The sequence below is a fragment of the Chaetodon auriga genome, chromosome 21 (assembly GCF_051107435.1).
Source record: "Chaetodon auriga isolate fChaAug3 chromosome 21, fChaAug3.hap1, whole genome shotgun sequence".
Classification (NCBI taxonomy): domain Eukaryota; kingdom Metazoa; phylum Chordata; class Actinopteri; order Chaetodontiformes; family Chaetodontidae; genus Chaetodon; species Chaetodon auriga.
Genome location: NC_135094.1, coordinates 14,158,626 through 14,178,184, shown reverse-complemented (window position 1 = coordinate 14,178,184; position 19,559 = coordinate 14,158,626). Strand labels below are relative to the sequence as shown.

General features: G+C 43.3%; 1 protein-coding gene across 5 annotated transcripts in view; it reads right to left on the bottom strand.

Moving 5' to 3' along the window:
* The window catches only part of mpp7a (MAGUK p55 scaffold protein 7a), a 123,766-nt gene extending 104,595 nt beyond the window's left edge, over window positions 1–19,171 (bottom strand). For all 5 annotated transcript variants that reach the window (XM_076761429.1, XM_076761430.1, XM_076761431.1 and 2 more), the window contains exon 1: window positions 18,995–19,171. The gene's annotated coding sequence lies outside the window, so the exon portion shown is untranslated. The remainder of the gene's footprint in view (window positions 1–18,994) is intronic.
* Window positions 19,172–19,559: the final 388 nt, after the last annotated feature.

The following is a 19,559-nucleotide window of genomic DNA, read 5'->3' as shown; positions in this document are numbered from 1 at the left end:
CTACGAGCAGGTAGGCATTCATCTGCTTCAGCTCCCAGATCATAAAACTACTTTCTAACTGTGAGAGCTGTCTAAAAATAGGTCTTTTATTTTTGTTAATCCCCAGAGAGGTGGCTTTCTAGAGCTGCTGCATTTTCACTTGACATTCTTACTGTCCTGTGGTTGAAAACGTATCCTGAACTATTCAGGCTGGAAAACGACTCCTCCAGTCTGTGGCTCACCTGCCCCACACAGGTGTTCGAACAGCACTGAGGCTTTCTTTTGCCCTTTTGTGGTCGCACCATTTTTGACCTTGACAATAAACGAGCCACGCCCAGGTTCGCACAGCAGCACAGGTGCTCCTGTCAGCTCCGAGAGAAGAGCGAGACCTCGGACCAAGAGGGAGTAATGACCTAACCTTCATATTGTGGCTTGGAAAATAAGATGCAAGCCATTTCTCCTGCTGTGACACAAAAACATCACTTGTAGTGGCTGATAATCCTGGTGCTAAGCTGCTTATGATAGAAAACAAACAATTACTAGATGCCACCCAGCTGGCGGTGTGGCATCATCTATGTCAGAGACTGGACTCCAGAGCGATAAATAGACACCCTGCCGTGCGATTATGTCCGTTCAAATTAGGACAGATACTGGATTCTACAGACTTGATTAACAAAAGGAAGCATTTGGAACCAAGCAGTTTAATCAGAGCATTGCTTTACTCCACTCAGTATTTATTTGTGCATGTAAGAAAATCCATTTATGACAAATAAGTCAAATGCACCAGAGGGAAGAGGAAAGGATGTAATCATGTAGCCACATTTGTGGTTTTCTAGTGGAAACTGGCTTTCCTCACAAACAAACTAAGAAAAACTATTCACAGCCTGCTCAAAAACAGGATGAACTGTGTTTCAGCCACACAATAACAGCCATTTTTATACCACACTTCTCATCCAGCACTCAAATCCTGCCATTATCTTTCTCAGTCTCTCTATGATACCACCATGCCACCCCTGGAGCCACTTCTTCCTATAAGCCACCACACACAGGGCACAGTCCTGCCCACTGCCTCCTCCCCCCTGTCCGGGACACAAACACAGGTGTAAATCAGCCGGGGTGACGGCTTTCCCATCCACACTGTTACTCACTCTGGCAGGAAAATTCCAAACCACTGAGCATCCTAAACGCTGCCTCGTCCTCAATCACACTGCTTCACCCTCCCACACAGAGCCCAAAGACAGTCAAGGCCTCGTAAGACGTGGTTATGAAAGGGGCAGGTTTAAATGATGCCTGTGCTTGTGAGGAAGGGAGACGCTGTTAAAAAAAAAAAAAAAAAAAAAGGGAGAGAGTTTTGTTGAATGCCAATGTTGGCCCAGGGAGATTCCACAAAGTGCAAACAGCCCCAGTGCTGCCTGTGCTCTGAGGTAATGCTACAACTGTTTGGAGCAGATATACTATCCAAACGGCGAACTCATGTTAATGTTACTGCTGCCGGTTTAATCAGACGTAGAATGTAACTCACCATTACAAATACACTCATAGCACATGTGGGCAAATTTGTCCAGAAATCTCTGTCGAGTGAACTCATTGTCTTTATTGTCTTGTCTTAACTTAGGAAGCTGTTAGCATGCTCATCATTTTTTCCTGCTCGTCAATGACCATTTATTGAATTAAATAATGTACAGTGCCAATAACAAATGGCAAGGGGTAGTAGACACCACAGTCCAGATAAAAACACCAAGAAGCTCAGGGAGTAAATGTGAGTGTAACATCGACATGTTCCCCACGTATTTTGTGATGACATGTGGGTGAATTTTGCTATGCCGCTCTGACGGGAGTTACAGTGGCAGACAAAACTCAGGAGTTGTACGCATGCAATAAAAGTATTCATAGCATGAATTGAGGAAGTCAACACTGTTAAACTGAGAGATAAAATGTCACAGTGATGCATAAGAAGAGAATAACATTTGAGAGCGACTGAATGCTACACAAATGGGGGACAAGTGCTTGTTTTTTTACTTCTTAACAGCTTTAAAGGTGGTCACACCCCCTTCAGTTGTCCTCACATGTCTCCATCTGTCCAGATATTGTTCTCCTCATTCTCCATTTGTCTTTTTAACCTACACACATCAAGATGGTCAAAGCCTTGGATTCGGGCTATAGTAACAAAAACTGTAGCCTGAAAGCAGACCAATGGGATATCAACAATGGGAGCAAACCAACTGTGACAGCAGTCCTTGCATCTTTCTATTCTACACCTTTCTATTCTCCTTCACACCCAGCAGATGAAGATTTCACCACTCTGGCCCCTATTCTTCACTTGTCCCTTACCTACTCTATGTGGACACATGATCCCCAAGAGAGTAATGAAGCAAGTCCTTGAGGTGACCCAGACTTGACCCTGACCAGGACACACAAGACAGAAAGACAGATGGGCTGCAGCAGCCAACAGCTGAGCCCCACACTGAGCCTAATGACACACAGGAAACTCAAGTGTATGTGCACGCATCCTACACAACCTGCATAGTAAGCAAAATCACACAGCAGATACTCAATCATAAATTGAGGAAAGCTGGAAGAAGCTGACATCTTCTCTTACAAGATAAATGGTGGCAGGAAAGGAGAGCAAATTTTGAGATTCAGTGAAGTGATGAAGTCAAGCAAAGCCTTATGGTACCGTGTCAGTAAATGTCTCTTCAAGGGTAGCAAAAAATGTTAACAAGGTGTTATATCATTAACCTGTGAGTACATCAGATGTGTTAACACACCACAGTAACACCGAGCATGCACTCCAGCAGAGTCACCCCATTTCATTTCTTAAAAGTCCTGTGATACATACAATTATGCAACAGCTTGCACAGCAGGAGTTCTGTAAAAGACAGAGTAGCTCGTGGTTGGCATAGTAAAGGCGACAACAATGCAAATCCTTTTGGACATTTACATGAGCTTTCATATGATGACTGTTGGCAGGGAGACTATTAAGTTAGCATGCATTGATAACCAGTCAAGCTTTGCAGGCTAATCTCTGCTGCATGCATTATTGTTCTATGAGTATTAAATTATCAGGGGAAACTCTATACGGGTGCAACAGTCTACGGGGAAACACAAGAGCGTTTGCAGAGTATGTGTGCATGTGTGTCAAACAACATCATTATCAGGTTATACTGGCAGTGTATGAGGAGAGACAGTGTATGAGGCTCGAGGATCAGCCGACAAGAGAGGCTGAGAGCATCACTGATAAGCAAGAACAGTAAATGTGTCTGTTTAGGTATGTATGAACATGCTTCATTCAGATGTGCAGGATGTAGGAACTAGTGTTTTTCTTCTCTGTAATATGACTGTGAGGCTAAAATATTAATTTCGACTGCATGATTTCAGGCAGTGCTAATAGCAGTGTGTTTAAGCTGTGCTGTTTAACTTAAAGCTTGCTCACTATACACAGCAAAACAAAAAACTGTTTACAGAAACAACGGAAAACATGTCTGTAATTGAGTCAGCAGTAACTCTGTTGATGTTCAGTCTGCCTCATTTCCCACCAGATGGATCAAGTCTGATGGAGCAGATGGAAAAGGTGGTGAGATAGTGTGTGGACAGCTTTGTCGGTAGCAGATGCTGCACTACCAGACTGCTATGGTCCACCAGACTGTCACCAGAGCTGCCAGCTACAGTGGGCTGAGACGGGCTGGGCTGTAGCTTGGCCAAGCAAACACACTCGCTTAAAAATGACTGTATATAGACCCTTGCTTTGTCTTTTTGACAACACTGTGAGCAACAGAGCGATAACGTCTTGGACTCATTTCCAGTATTCTACAGTGTGTGTGAGCCCTGTTTGGGCCATTTGACTGTTGCCCACACTGTGGATGAGACCGTCCCAAAAGGGGCGAAGTGTGCGCAATAGGGTGTGTGAGCACTTCTGATAAACCTTTCAGCACCCCACATAGTCAAGATTTTATTATCCCCGAGAGTTATTTTGCTGTCTACTTGCCTGCTGAATTTGGCACACAAAACACATGTAGGCCTGTATCTCATTTTCATTCCTATTTGGAGCCAATAAATCAGTTTATTTAATCTTTTTTTTTTTTCTTAAGATTATTCTCTTGTACTGCCAATATAGTGAAAAGAAGAATAATCATGTTCTGAGTGGAGTGTCCCAATTATTTCCATAACACGGTGATATAAAGTCTATGTCATGTCGCCCACCCCTGCTTTGAGCAGATGGGATGGATCTGCAGAATTGATCCTGACAATTCAGACTCATGATATACACACACACACAGACGGCCTGACCTTGAAGACTGCAAACTGCAAGACAGCATTTTCCACAGCAGAGCCACACATACACAGGCCAGCAGAGTGGCAGTATCATCATAGCCATCCCCTGACACAGTGACCGCAGCCATCGTGGAGCGCCAGCGATCAGCACCTCCCAAATTACCAACACACAGGTCAGCCTGCAGCCTAATTCTGTGTGCGTGCATGAGGGTGCCAAGCCTTCTGTCTTACCAAAGCTCCTTCACTCTGATCGCTCGCCCTGACAGAGACCCTCACAGCAGTCATTACAAAGTCATTAAACTCTCAGATTTTCCCTGTGATTAGATGAGCATTATACTCACGAACTGGTAGACAATCCCTGTATGAAGCTTTGCCAACTGCAACAGGAGCTCAGGCTAATCCTGGTGCGCCCCTTGTGTTGCTCATCTTCTACCATGCTGCCTCAAATTCAGGTTGAATTTTTTAGTTTGGAAAGGAAAGGGGGAGGCAGATCTCAAACACGTCCCACAGTGAAGCATAATGAGACCCAGGTTATCTTCCTTACCTCCCAATTAAAGGGCTTGAGGAGGTGACAAGAGGGGCTCCGTGGTAAGACTTTGGTCTGTTTTTAGAGTCAGAGGAGCTTCAGAGTCGGGTTGCAGGGTAAAGAGGGTAAGCTCAAATGATGATGGGGCTGATAATGGTGCTGTGACTCTGTGTGTGTCTCTGTCTGGCCACATATTCCTACTCTCCTGGTTCTAGATTAGATGAGTGTTAAGCAGTAACCCTAGACGCTTGGGGGGGCTCGACAGAGCCTGTCGGAGCAAGAAAAGGGGATTACAATGTGATCTGAACATCTATTTTGCTCCACAGCACATCTGATGGTTTGATTTCATACTTTGACTCAAGATCAGACAAGAGGCACTGGTTGATGTTGCATCACATCAACATGTGTGTGTTTTTACAGGTTTTGTACGCTGGGAGAAAGTCCATTCGTAATCTTTTTTGGAAGCAGAGTAACATAGCTCAGGTAATGGCTTGTAAAAACAGGCCTGTGTGCAGCAGCTTAGAATGGCCACAAAAATGCTTTCGATGTGATCTGCAGTGTCTGCTGCGGGATAAAAAGGGAGATCCTCAGTAGACGTTAAAAATGAAGGTGTGAGATTCATTCCATGGCTCTGACACAATGAGGGATACAATACGGCATGACGCTTATTTTGTTTTCGTGTTTTACAACTACTGTTGAGTAATTATATTAAGGCGGCAACTAGTGATTATTTCATGATCAATTAATCTAGCCATTACTTTCTTGATTAACTGCTACCTGTTGTAGCCTGAACATGTTACACATGTTGCTGCAAATGTCTTTTGAGAAAGACAGCCGCCAATCATTCACCACGACCCAACAAACTGACTGAAATGTTTGCATGGAAGAGCAAGAACATAGTCAAAGAAACAACATTGCTAAGGGGGTTTGTATGCTTCAAACAAAGTGCTCATTGGATTGCTGAATGGTGCATGAAGCCCCCATCGTGGGCACTTGAAGGACTGAGTTTGTTTACTCATAGTTGGACCACCAAGAGCCTTAAGTAATCGCCCAGGCTAAAACAAAACATTGCTGCATATTTCATCATGAGCCTCTCTTTCCTGTGTTTGCACTGAATCACTTGCTGCTGCTGCTAATTCTGCTCTCCTGAGAGCGAGAACAAAACCAACAACGGGCGAGTTATTACATGCAATTAGCAGTTAGACTGCTGCGAGGGGAGAAAGACAAATGGCGGTATTTACAGAGACATCGGCTGAGGTCCATGCGCAGAGAAGCAGCTCAAGTGCTTCCTGCTGCTGGCAAGGTGTGTTGAATTCACCTGAGGCAGAGAACGGGGAAAAGAGAACAGGATGATCGGGTGTACAAAGGGCAGGAAATGATTCTTAGCTGAATTACTGCATGAGAGGACCTCCTCCTTTATCGCTCAGTTATCTCTACCAATTAACACATTCCTCCACAAAGCTATACAGTAAGTGGACATACTGGACTGAAAATAAGGGTGTGTGTAACCCCATTTCTTGGTGCCCCTAATCATTTTGCATGCACTTTGGTTGCTAGGAAGAAGAGCGTAGGCATGAAGCAGGGAGGAGGCGTGAAGAACAATGCCTCGATTGAGTATCACAGAGGGTGCCCCAAACTCTAAATGTGACTCACCTCATTTAAATATCATCAGTCTTTAAGTGACGGTGTAACAATGTGCTGAAAAGGGTCATCAAGGGACTTTGCACCACGGTGGATGAATGTGTCACTAATGTGTGTGATTGTGCTTGAATTAAAGTTTCTATTCACTGTTCCTGTAATTGAGGTAATTGCCTACAGGTCCTTTCAGCTTTGTGTTCCATCAGATGTTGGTGTGTTGCCCGAGCTGAAAGACATTTTGTCTGGTCAATAATGATCCCCATTGTCTACAACAGCCTTTCTAAGTGGCTGAGCAGCACCTGTCAGCAGCCTGATAATAACACATGCACACACACAAACGCATACACGCACAGGAGGACAATCCAACACACATCACACACACATCAAAAACCATTGTTAATTCTCCCTACCTTCTCACCTTCATCGTCACTCACACTGAAGCGCCCTCATCTTTACTCTTCACCACATTCCAAGCACACACACACACACACACACACACACACACACACTTCCACCTCCATTCAAGCGGAGAGGTATCACTTTCTACCAAAGCCTGCCTCTCATCTCACTGCTGCTTTGTCAGTGAAATTGGAGACATGTGGAGGCAGTGTGTTAAGCCTGGAATAAAACATAAAACTCTGTTAAAAAATAAAAAAAGAAAAACTGTACATGGTGAGTGTTTCAAAAGTTCATGTGAAGTATGAGTTAAGTTTAATATAAAGGCACAGTGAGGCTATTTCTCAGTTTCAATGAGTCCACTTAATCAGGTTAAGCCTAAAGGTTAGAAGGTCAACTTCTGTGGAAGTGAACAGAATCATACAAAATCCAGCTACACTGTGTTATTCTAACACCAATCCAGCCTGTTGTCGCAATCCAACATTTAACTTGTTTGGTTTGGTTTACAATAAAACATCAAGAATCAACCAAAGCTTGAACTTTGCTGCCATGTCACTGTTTTTCTCAATCTTATCCAGTCCAGAAGCCTTACATTTCTGAAACCACTTTTGGGCCTAACTGGGAACCTGTGACTCTGGACAAAACAGGAGGGAACTGCCTGGTTCATGAACTTTGCAGATGCTACATAAACAGCTCTTTCAGACTGGAACTAATCAGGCTGCCAACACAGGAGAGAGAACAAGCCATGGATGGACTAACCTTTGCCACTCTATGAATACATCAGGTATAAAAATGCAAATCCAAGCCACTCCACAAACACATAGGCCTGATCTCCCAGTGCAAACGGGGAGGAACCATCTGTGTAACACACTGACACTTCTGGAATTTTTTCTGGATAACATATTCTTGGAAATAACCTCATCATTGGCTGAGAAACCCCAGATACTCTTTGTCAGTGGAGGAGTATCTGGCTGCTATCTTCAGTGAGAATGAGATGATGCCAGCACTGAGAAACGAAGCCATCTGTAAAACTTCACTGTGGCCGATGAGCACATGAACAAACACACACACACACACAGGCAATGTGGCCAAAACTATAATTTTGAGAATTAAAATGTAACAGCAACATAGACAAGCAAATACTTGCACACACACAGGTCTGCTGGTATAACTGGGAATCTGAGCACTACCGGTGATAATCCTTATTTCTTTGAATGGTTGCCACACTGAAACACTTAAATACCTCATTACACAACAACTCATTCACTTGTGCACTTCACGCTTGCAGCTGTCTAATTCACGGATCTACTAAAGAATTTTCCAGGCCTTCCTCGGCTTCATTGACCTCACAACAAATGTCAGACATGAACCTGTGTACATCAGTATGGAATGCCAAATTCTTCACACTGGAAAAATGCAGCTCAATGCCTCCAACTTGCAAATACTGTGTTTTATTGATCCCCGGAGGAGAAATGGATTTCCTGGTTCAGAACGAGGCCTTACAACATAGTGCACAAGGATATCAGTGATGTGACTGATGGGACAAAGCAAACCGACCCTTAGCACACACTTTGTGCAAATATACCCAGGTGTGCACAATACACACATAGACTTACATTCAAACACCCACATGCACACACATATACACACACTGACTAAGAAAAGCAAGCATGTCTGCCACAGTTGCTTAGACACGTCCATTTCTTGAGAACTTTAATGTTTGCCAACTTTCCCTTTCAACCCTGCTGGGAAATTTAGATTGTCAGTGTTGTTGTTAGAGAAGTGAGCAGTGGTACCATGTAGAACCCAGTCCTGGCTGTAATCTCAAGTCTTATATTTTTTCTTTAAAATATGCTTTGGAACACTTTGAACACCTTTAACCTTTATGAGAAAAAAGAAAAATAATTTTTCATCCAGTGCAGAGTTCACTATATTAGATTGTGAATGAAAATCCATAGTGACAGTTTTTAATTGCCTGCCAAGAATGGCTGGAGCTATGCACTGGAACGTCTTACACGAGGGATGATCTAGTGTTACATGAAGCTGCCCTGCAAGGCGAAGATGCTTCAGATTATGGAAAACACACATTCATGTGCCTTTACAGGAATGCAAATGTTATTGCAGGAGAATGCATATGATGTAAAAGCCATGAATGTCTCCCCAGTTCTAATCTTTCATCTGCAAAATTAAACCGACACTGGCTGCTGAGTGAAACTTCTGCCTGAGGCTCGGGAAGGACGAACATAAAACCACATGAAATAACAAAGAAACAAATTGAGTGGTATGAAGTAGCGTTACTTATTGCGTACAGCATACGCCACACATCTGAAAAAAATGTACGTGAATCACAGATGTGACATAAGAAGACCACCTTCACTGTGGTTTACTGTAGCACCTGATCAAGGGCAGGTGGGTCCAACTGCAGCACTGTCATATTTGCTTTGAGGATGTAACATTTGCTGATGTGACTCAATGCAATCTGCCATGTTTACATTAAGGTCATGTGCTGTAGATGTTTCCACATCTCTCCTCTGCCAACAACTTTGTTTTCTCTTTCATACTCTGCGGATATCTTTTCGATCCAGAGCTGCCAGGAGCTTACAAGAGCCTCTTCTCTTAGGGGAACTAAACACATGCTAGGTAGAGGTAGTTAATCAAGTGTTATCGTGTCTGTGTGTGTATCATTTCTTAACACCCCATTACACACACAGTTCCGAGCTAAAGCAACATCATTCATAACAAATTGTTACAATGAATTTAGCAGTAATCTTGCTTTGGATGGGATTTTCCTACGAGCACAATGTTTCAAAATGTCAGCAATATGTACCAACCACAGGGAAGACTTGACTCAGTGTTTCAAATACATGACAGTAAACAGCAACCAACTTGAGGTGACAATGGGACACTGCTCTCCACCACCTCTGTCTCATACTCATTTCCTGTCAGCTATCTGACAGGTTGTGTCAATGGGATTAGGCAAATCTGGGCTGTCGGTGATGAGAGAATCTATGCTCCACCATAGCAGGGAGGATAACCTCACTGTAGTCCTGTCACACTAAGCTTTTCAAGTTAAGATCAATCTTGACAAAAAACCTGTGAGGTTCAACAACATACAGAGGATGATGCTTACAGAGCGATGATATAAAATCCTGTCAGAGGTACTCAAACTAGGGATGTGCACGATTAGTTGACCAGTTGATTAAACTTTACTATCCCCCCCCCCCCCCCCCCCCCGTTGGCACCAGAAATACTAGTTGGTTAAACTCATTATTACAGTGGAAACAGCTTCTAATGATCATGGTTACAGTTGTCAACCACTCATATGGATCAAGACGCTTGGGACAGAATCATTCCTGCACCAAAATAAATTACTCAAAGTAATCAAGCAGTCCGCTTACAGTGTACATTTTGGGTCTCTTCATACATGGCAACATATGGAAAAAAAAAAAATACAGTAATTCAGTTCCTTTTTACTTTATGCCCATGACAATGTACTTTGGCTTGCAGTAACCAGTCTGCTACCTGTGGCTGGTGCTGCATGCATACGGAGGTCTCAACAGTAAAAAGATAGAGTTATCAAAGTAGAAACTGCAATAAATGCAAATTGCCGGAGGGTTAATTTTGCTTTTTAGATGTTGGTGTAACAGCTACCAACAGTAGTTTTAGCACAGCTAGCTCCAGAGCACACGCCACACAACTGACAGGCAAATGCTTTTGTAAGCGGTTTCCACTGTATTATTTTATTAATGAACACATTCATTGACTGTTTCCTACTTTTAGAACAGTGGATTAGTCTAAGTTTAAACTTCAGTTTAAATATCAGGGAAATTAGTCATTAGGAACATCCCTAACTCAAACATTAGTCACTGCAGCCCAACAGTCTGTATATTTTTATTCTAAACACTGCAGAAGTGGATCTTGTGGTTTATTAGTTCCTCCCTCTGTCTGAAGTTGTGCTACTCAGCAAAATCAGCTGCTGCCATGTTTGTTTGGAATAAAATGTGCACTGTGTTGAGAACCGGTGACCATTGCTTGACCTCTTCTCTCTCAGCTGATTGGGGAAAAAGAGGCATCCTACAACAAAATTACAGAATACCAAAACCCCATCAGAAGAAGATGGTCCACAGCAGGGAAACTTGGAACTGACCCTTTAAAAATTGTATATTTGTTCATATCCTTTTCCTGCATATCTGAATTTGCAGAGCACTGATGCTGGGCATTTTGTTGGCAGGTGGATGGTTGGTGAATGCATCTCCGGCAGATCTCAGAGTTTTTGAACCTTTAACACCGGTTCCATCCCGTAAAGCAGCAGTCTGTTCCACAGTGGCCCACTGGCACACAATACTCCTCTGTTCACCGGATGCCAAATGCTCCAGTCATCACCCTCCATGCCACCCCTCCCCACCCCTCCTTTGCTATCTATCTCAGTCTTTTCTTTCTGCATCTGTCTTTCCCTGACCAGGACAGAAGCTGCTGATGGTCAGTCGCATTAGCATCCAGCCGTTGAAGGGACGACTTCAAAACGGACAAAGAAAGACCTGCTTTGTCTCAATCTGGTGCTGACGACCCCGGAAGTAAGAGAGGAAACTGGGTGGACAGAAAAAGTATTACAGAAGCCACTACACTGAACAACTGTGAGAGCCGGGGTTTGGGGGAGAACTAAGAAACTGTCAGTCTTGGTAGTTCTATCATGCGTCTGACCCCTTCAAGAAGACATCTTAACTGTTTTACAAAACTGTCTTCAAGAGTAATTTGTGTATATTAATTATTAACATAATTAGTTATTAACATATTATACTGTATGTCTCGTTACTGACCACTAACTCACACATTTTGAAATGACAACAAATCATTGCATCTCACCTGATGTAGGTTTTGAGTTATCCTGTAACATGTTAATCAATACAAGCTCCAGTCCTTCGGCATATTGTACTATGCACCATAAACAAACTCTGTGACCCAGTGAGCCTACAAACCAAACCCCAACTCCACCCTGCGGAGTCCATCTATTCAAACTCTATTCAAATCCAAAGTGACTCACAAACCGAATCACGATGCAGCCACCATCTCTGCACACAACCTAAACTGCTTCAACGCTCACAGCGGCATGAACACCATATGGCTTCTGTTATCAATGCTCAACAATCCAAAGCAAACTATAAATATCACACTCTCACTTCACCAGAGCCAAAAAAACCACCACTCAATGGCATTTCCATAAGGTTACATAGCAATTAGTGGTGATATGAGAGGAAGTCAGCAGAGAAGACTGTCCTTTGATATGTGAGCAACATATGATAGACAGCAGAGAACGATTACAGCTGTTTAAATCTGAGGATGCTGAAGGGCAAATACTGAATTACAACTGTGGCAATGTTAGGCTCAAATGATGGCAGCCACACATGCTGGGTTTTTTTTGGACATTTTACTTCCAATATGACAAAACTGATTAGCATAAACTGGCAAACTATGTGGTAGCATGTGCTGGAGGAAATGTGCGTTACCTCAATGTACAACACATTAGTCACATTTAAAAGCCAATAAATAAAACACCTCATTTCACCTCATTTTAAGAGGAGGAATGTGTTATTTCTTCTCTCAAAAGTTACACCTCACCTAAAGTCAGCTGAAACGTTCCACTGTGTTGTGTACAACCTGCCACGGATCTCCATTTACTTGTGTTTTCTGTACTCGTGCATGTTCAAAACTAGTGGATATGTTTGTTAATTATCTTTATTCTTATTATATCCAGATTTTTTCCTAAATGTGACACAAGTTTCATTCATGTTAGTGAATGGGTTCAGTCCATCTGTGTGTGTTATCTTCAGCTGCAGTGAGTTAAACTGTCTCTGCCACCACATCAGAAACAATTAGGCTTATTCTGTCCACCAGATCTGACAAAACCTGATTACACAGTCACTAGTAACGTTTGACTAATAGGTCTGCAGTTAAAAGTGAATTACTTAGATACTAGACCTATCTGTTAGTGGACATGTAAGTAAATGGCTAACATGGAAGAGGATAATGGTCCTTTTTAAACAAAGGTAACTTACATGATATACAGTCCCATTGGTTTATATAGCTCACAATCTTATCCCCCTGTCTGCCATCATCTAGAATGAATAGTTGTAATCATGTGGGCCTAGCCATCAAAGAGCGAAGATTGCATAGTTAATGGTTCTAATAGGCTGTTGTGAAGGGGTATTCACAGTTAAATTGCTGTAATTGCACTCAATGAGCAACGAGGGAATAGACAGAGACTGAGCCAAGTGGGCTAAAGAAGAATGAATGGCTGTCCGATGCATGAACACACAAACATACACACAGAGGCTTGAAAACATGCTTTCAAGTTCAGAGACATAAGCAAGCATTCACACACACACACACACACACACACACACACACACACACACACACACAGACCTCCTTTTGACCATCAAACATTTAAGTGTTGTGGAGCCTAGTCAAGAGGCAAATAAGGGGGCAGAGATGTTAACAGACAAATGAAAATTCAGCCCTGGGGGGCCTGTAGGCAGAAGGAGGTGGCAGGAGACACAGCAACAAGTGTACAGAGCCACAGCTGACACTACTTGAGACGCCCCACACACAAAGGGGGGGATTTAGCCTGTGAAAACCAGTGTTTCTGTCTGGAAAGAATCCCTGCCAACTAAAAGAAAACAGGCATCTAAAGAAAGCCCTCTTGTGCTAATCTACATTATTCCGAAGGACTCGAGGCCTCTACATGACCACACCCACTGAGTCAACTAATTAATGGCTATACTGCAGCCATGTAAATGGTGGAATAGATATCTTGAGTGGCACCAGGAAATGAAACGTGGTTTAATTGGATGTAGCTGTCCACTGGGTGAATGTTGGTAAATTACATTAGACTTCCAAGGCAGGATGTGATCACAGAGGTAAGCAACGCTGGACCATCTGTCCTTTCTCTCCTTATCGCATTTGATATCAGTGATTACATTACTGCAGCTAGGAAGCTGAGAGGGAGTCATGTGGTCAAAGTAGGATCCCTTAGGCAAAGCCTGAGTACCGGGCAGAGGAGCAAAGGAGCAGGCTCATACGGTTCAAACAAGAAAAACAACATCCATCATGAGGTTCAATTCCTCTCCTGTGGTGTTACTTTTCATGTGATCTTGCTTTCTAGAATGTGACCACTGCAAATAAAACTGACGTTCGACAAAAATTGCATAATCTCTCACAGCAACAAGCCAGAAGCAGCTGGTGGTGACATCGGTGTGTGATGTGTGTGTGTTACAACATAGCTGCGTTCTCATTACCCTTCGATGAATTACAGTCTCAGTATCTCATTGCCGCGTGGTTAAGTTACTGTTGCTGTCAGGTTTAGAGATCAATGCAAGGAAGGAAAACATGTCACAGGAGCGGTACATCGTAACCAAGCTCCCCAAGCACTCCAGATATCAACAGCGGCTGCATGAATATTGCAGCCTCATGGTCCATTAATATCGCACCATGACATAGATCCTCTTGTGCTGATGGTGCAAATTTGGAGCTGTGAGGTCAAGTGGCAAAAATGTCAAGCACTATCTTGTCCGGTGCCTTATCTTAACATTTGTTTCACTTGTTTCCATACTGGACATTACCTCAGAGATACTAACTACAACTACACAAGTCCTCTGCGGTTGCTGTGATTTGCTGGACAGAGCCCCAAACAAGGACACACTTCGGCCTATTTCGGTTCTGCTCACTCCAACTATGCTGAATTATTCACAGGGCTGCCATAAGGGGGATAGGCGTAGTAATGTTAGGAAGGGGCCATGCATGGAAAACCCTCATAAATAAAACAACATTTGACAAATAAGCTTGACGTCAGTCAAGTGAACCCACTGCCTAGCTATGTAAGGCTATAGCCTTCACTGACTATGAACAAATTGGTTACAAGCAGTTAGACTTACAAAAGGTTTTCAATTAATTGTGCAGCAATTCCTTTTGAAGCAATGTTTTAGCTTTAAGCAAATGACTTACAAAACCCTACCAACATCTCATTTGCAAGATTGTGATCAAGGCATTCTGTGTAGTATTCCCACAGCAATAGCTTGTGGTACAAGTGTTAGGCCAGAGCTTTAAATGTTGACCATGAAGATGTAGCTGGATAAGAAGACCACTGTACTTTGCAACTGGAGCTTTGCACTTCTTACCAGCGTACACCATAAAACAGGAATGAAAGAGTGTCCCATAACAAAACACCACACTTTCCAACCACTCATGTTGAGGTCTATATACAGTAACACATTATAGCTTAACCTTCTCCCTGAGGGTTCAGAGCCTGACTTGTTTCCCACACACCATGCTTTTATGAATACTACCACCATTCACTCAGCCTCTCTGCTTTCTCCATCAAAAGAGGGTCCGCAGTGAATCAGTAGGGCAGCATGCCTGCATGGTGAGCGCAGCACTGGAGCTGAACTACACCGAAGCCAACGCAGGTGTCTGATGGCGGGCATCTGCTGGGTGGACTCATTCCTGCGCAACACTGCAGACGCTGAGGGGTGCTGAGAGAAACCCTACACCTCTGCAGATCAAGCAGGGGCAAAACAACACAGCATCACTACTGGTGATGCTCACCAACTGTGACCCTGCCAGACCCCTGTCAAGAACATCGCTTTAATCTCTTCGTCTGGGATCAGCAGAGCGGCAGAAGGATCACAAGTCCACTGCGGACTCGCAACAGAGATTAGTGATACCATGGAGTAAGATGGTGATTATGCATAGACAGCATGATGGGTGGATAAATAGATGGATGGGTGAATTGAATGAGGGAAAAATATATGTGGCTGGATGAGTAAAAGAATGAATGAAAGAACAGTTGGATGAATGGAAGGCCAAATGGGTGGAAAGACACATGCGTCAGTGGCCTTATGGATGGTTAGATGGACAGACAGATGTCCTGTCTCTGTGTACGGGATATGCTGCTCAATTGAACAGAACCATAACGATGACTTCAGATAGCAATAACAGCAAATAAAGTTTGCCTTCATAATCACTTTTTAGCTGTCAGTTTTACAACATGACTGCAACACACTGGCCAGGTGTAATCATGGAAAAATCTAACATTTACAACCTAAGACAGTTATCCATAGTAGATGTAAAAATGTTTTGATCAGCCAGATTACACTTTGTAGAACTGGATTAAGCAACGGCAACAACATACTTGTATTCATATTTCATATGATACCAAGTTTAGCAGTGGCTGGTGGTGAAGTAGGTTCACCTCAAAATGTCAGGAGGCAGTGCTCAGAGACCTGAGCTGAGAACTCACTCAATGCCTGATGAAAAGCCAAAGAGCTCACTACAAGCTGATGAAGCTGAAACACAGTCACTATCAAGAGAGGCCAAAACTACCTGACAACCTCCCGTAGCATTTCCTGGCTGCTTTAGTCTTTTGCTTCACTTCAATACCACAATGATTGCATTCCTGCAGGAACAGAAAGCTCACACTGTTGTATTCAAGGCAGTCATGATGAGAAGAGATACTGCTTACTGCTAATCCTTAGATCCAAAATGTAGGAACCAACACATTTCAAAACAACTTTAAAATGACAATACTACAGCCTCAGACAAGGCAATTTCTTGTTATTCTGAGTGACCTGATCGCAATCCAAACTAATGCTTGGATTAAGAGTCTTAAACCACCGTATCCTACCCACCCTTAAGCCCCAAGAAAATAGCCTTGCTGCTGACGAGCAGTTATGGAAGCCAACTCTCAGCTTTGTCCCTGGCCATGAACAGCGCAATGGGCTGCTGACAGGTTTCTCATCAACACAAGCCGGGTTGTTGCAACGACAGGAAGCGTTTGTCTCAATCAGCAGGTCGCTCAGATGAATTCTCTGCGTTGAGCCTTGAGCGCATAGCATTCTCAGTTCCCACACCTCCCTCCCCCTACTCGGTGACCCTCCACGCCAGGAACAAAACCCTGAGAATGTGAGCTATGCAGAGCTGGAGCTCGGAGACACCTGTTCAGACAACCGACAGAGGGCAAAGCCTCCTACGCTGGGCCTCGTCTGAGCCGCTGCATCCGACCCCACCCTGACCTCGGCTGCCTCCATACACACACTCCAGCACTGAGGCACTGTGGCACGAATGATCCAAAAACAAGAATCTGTTTTCATGTCACAGGCACTCACGAAGGCCAGGCTAGCCCAGACTGTTTCCTGGTAGCAAACCTTTGCAGCTTTTATGAACACTTTTCCATTGTAGGACGCCTGTGAGGCCATTCCCAATGCAAAGTGAGGGCAGAATGAAGTCACCACACACACTTGTCATGATGCTTCACTGTTGACCTCATAAACAGCACAAACCAGAATAATGAAGTGTATTAAAATGCAAAGTCTCCTGAGAGATTCTCCCCGCCCAGCTGGAATACAGACTAAAGGCCTCCCACCTTTTAATGAGCAAGATTTAAAAGAAGAACTAGGCTATTCCCACTGAGAGCATGGGGGGCTGGCCAAAAACTGCAGACTAACCATTGAGGTTTCAGAGTTTACACAGAGAAATGTGGCTCTCTAGAGAATCCCCTCTGTGGCATTCAAATAAAAGGGAAAGAAGGTCATCCTCTTATGGTCCTTCTCTGTTTCTCACAGCCAGACCAATAACAAGTACTGCGCCTCTGCTGAATGACGGCCATGCATGCATGCAGGCAGAAGTATGCAGACTCTTTTGAGGGGAAGAAATGACTCAATGAAAAATAAAGGGATTTTCAAGAAATCACTACTGAGGTCTTGGGTATCTGAATCTCTCTGAATCATTACTTACAAAGCCATTCTTGGCATCACTCATCTTCTCTTTCAAACCTGAAATAATAGAAGTCACACTTGTTGCTCTCTAAACATTTTGGTTTGAATTAGTTTGTGTTTGTGTATTGAATCTTGAAAGAAAGCTTTCAGGTTTTCTGCATCTACTGCATGGAATAATCCACAGACTGATTTTAAACTTCACAGCATCGCATGCTTGAAGGATTTTAAAGCTATGATGAAATCCACCGTGTTGACTGTGTGCAAATGTTCTATCTGATCATTTTAAGATTACTAAAATCAATGTGTACTCTTGTAACTCCATTATAAAAAAAAAAGATCCATGATCTCAATGGGTTAAATAAAGGCTGAATAATAAATAAAAATAGCACGTCACACCCACACCCTCAAGCAATAACAGTTTTGAAAGAATGATGTAAGGTGTATACACATGGTGTCCCGTACCATAAGGCCTCTAGTAAACAAATTTAAAGTATGCAGAACAAATGGCTGAGTTGGGACGTGATGGAAGCTAGCCAAGTGCTGAGTCTCCCAGTGGGCTGCCAGCTCAGAGGCTTGGCGCTGACAGCCAGTGACAAGCTCCGTGTCACCACACTTGACTCTGCAGGGCAGCAGGACTCTGTGCTCCCTCCATGCTACAGGACACACTGCACTTCCTGGGAAGGAGGAACCGCGTGCGTTCGGGGTGTGGGTGTGTTTTGTAAAAGTTGAGAGTTGTGTCACGAGGAAATTTTGCCATTATGGTTTGTGTACATGTTAGCATGCCTACACTGTCATTTGCTTTTGTTCTCTAGGCTAAGCTGTGCGGTAATAAGAGGTTCCATTGTAACAGAAGCTTTTGTACTTGTAACCGTTACTGTAACGGCTTATCATTGTAATTAAGAGACACTGTGTTCGCCCGGCACCAGAGCTACGTTCACTTTCCCACGGAAACATTCTACGAGAGGAGTCAGGTGGGATTTCATTAAAACAAATAGCTCTGTCTATATAGTCATATTAGTGAAGTGTTGCCCAATTGGTTGTGCACAAATTCTTAGAGAGCGCCTATGGTCTGTTTTTCTGAGAAGTAAAAACTGTTATAGGTTTTATACAATGGCTAGGTTCCAAAACGATTACCTTTATATCATGCACCTAGCTATGAGTTAGCAACAGCAGAAGTTCGTTGATAGGTTACTTCATTGCACCCGAGTAGCACACAAACCAAGCTTAGCAATATTGCTCTGCTATCATGTGAGTAGTTGAAAAACAGGTATATTCTCTGTACTCCCCATTGAGCCATAACGATATTTTCGGCTGTTTTCATTTGGAAAATTCCCACTGGAGCTGCCTTTTTGTTTTCAGGGGCTTGACAATTGTGAAGTTTTTAGTTAACTAGATACAATATGTTGGTACTCACTTTGCATCGGCGGTCGGAGTTGAATGGTTTCTTGCTGGTCACAATGTACTCCAATCGTTTCTTCGGAAACAAAACAATTGTTTTATTTCCCTCTTTCGAAACCGTGATTTGTTCCTTGAAACCTCCTCAACTCATCTCCACTCTCTGTGGCTGTCCGCTGAACGCAACCTTTCAAAATGTTACGCCTCGGCTGTGCCACACCGTAAGACCCAGAAAGTGGTCTGGCAAGGTGCTGATTTGGAAACGGTTTGTTTATTTAGACGCAACGTTAGCGAATGGATATGTGACAACAAAAAGCTGTTCTGAGATCTGCATCGCAGAGGGCTTTCACGCATAGTCCGCCCAATCTGTTCGTTCATTGGTCGGTTGTGCTATTGAGGCGTGCTTGGTGGTTCAGGTCTTTATTTTTATTGGCTTCTAGTAGTGTCAATCATTATTAACTCTTAACTCGCTGCTCACCGACACGAGAAAAAGAAACAATTGCAACTACACTGTTTAATTCTTTGAGAAATGATGTTTATAAACATATAGAAATGTTCCAAAGAAAGTGCCTTGTTGAAAAACA